General features: G+C 37.1%; 1 protein-coding gene across 1 annotated transcript in view; it reads right to left on the bottom strand.

Annotated features, from left to right (window-relative positions):
• The window catches only part of ADAMTS19 (ADAM metallopeptidase with thrombospondin type 1 motif, 19), a 426,420-nt gene that overhangs the window by 213,811 nt on the left and 211,568 nt on the right, over positions 1–1,041 (bottom strand).

Genomic DNA, 1,041 nt, shown 5'->3' with positions numbered 1-1,041 from the left:
TGCATTGCTGTATAGAGGTAACTTGTGGCTGTGAAGCTAAACACTGTGACACTGATGAGCCAAATATGATAGTGGTTACCCATGGTGGACATTGTTTGCTGGAGCTTAAAACAAGCTTGGAAGCAGGAGTGCCATCCACTTCCAAAACTGCTTGCCTCTGGAAACTATATAAACTTGGAAAAACTATGAAAGTTATACAGTTGTTCAGGTCTTTCATTCATAGGATCGCTACGAGTTGTCCGAGACTTGATGGCAGTTAACAACAACAAAACAACCACTTTACTAAGTTCCATTTTAACTAACATGACATAAAAACTATCACAAAGATACTAAAAATTGATATTTTTTCCTACAAATTCTAAGGTAATAAGTTGTTTTATTTTTTCTCTCTGCAGAGTTTGATACTTTTATCAAATTTTTCGCTCTCTGCTGAGGATGATAAGGATAGTTTGTCCTTGTGTGATAATTTATAAGTAAGGCAGAGGTCCAAAGAAGATAATTATTGAATTTTACAGGACTAAAAACAGGAAGAGTAGGTGAATTATTTTTCTCCAAAAGCCTTAGTAATAAAAAGAAACAAAACAAAGCAAATCCCACAGCCATTAGATCAAGTCCAACACATGACATATTCGTAAATCAGGTTTCCAAGGCTATTATCTTTACTGGAGAATCTTTCTACCATGGAATTCCACGTATATTTGAACCAATGACTTTAGAGCTAGCAACCTTGTAGGTTACACAACACCAGAGCATCTTCTTAGCTGAACTGTTAAAGCCAAATCTAACCACACTAATAATGAGTTAATTCTGACTCTATCAGATTTCAGAGGTTATACATTTCAGAATCATCTCAGGAACAGGTTTGAGGCCTTGAACACTAATAAGCGAAGACCTGATGTGTTGTGGGAGGATGTCAAAGGTGTCATCCAGGAAGAGTGCAAACGGTCATTACAAAGACAGAAGAGGAAAGAAAGACCAAAATGGATGTCAGAAGAGACTCTGAAGATTGCACTGGAGCATAGAGAAGCCAAAGCACAAGGA

This window comes from Elephantulus edwardii, unplaced genomic scaffold (genome assembly GCF_000299155.1).
Source record: "Elephantulus edwardii isolate Elephantulus edwardi_28Jun2011 unplaced genomic scaffold, EleEdw1.0 scaffold00046, whole genome shotgun sequence".
NCBI lineage: Eukaryota > Metazoa > Chordata > Mammalia > Macroscelidea > Macroscelididae > Elephantulus > Elephantulus edwardii.
The sequence above is the reverse complement of the archived record's forward strand: the minus strand, read 5'-3'. Positions and strand labels throughout refer to the sequence as shown.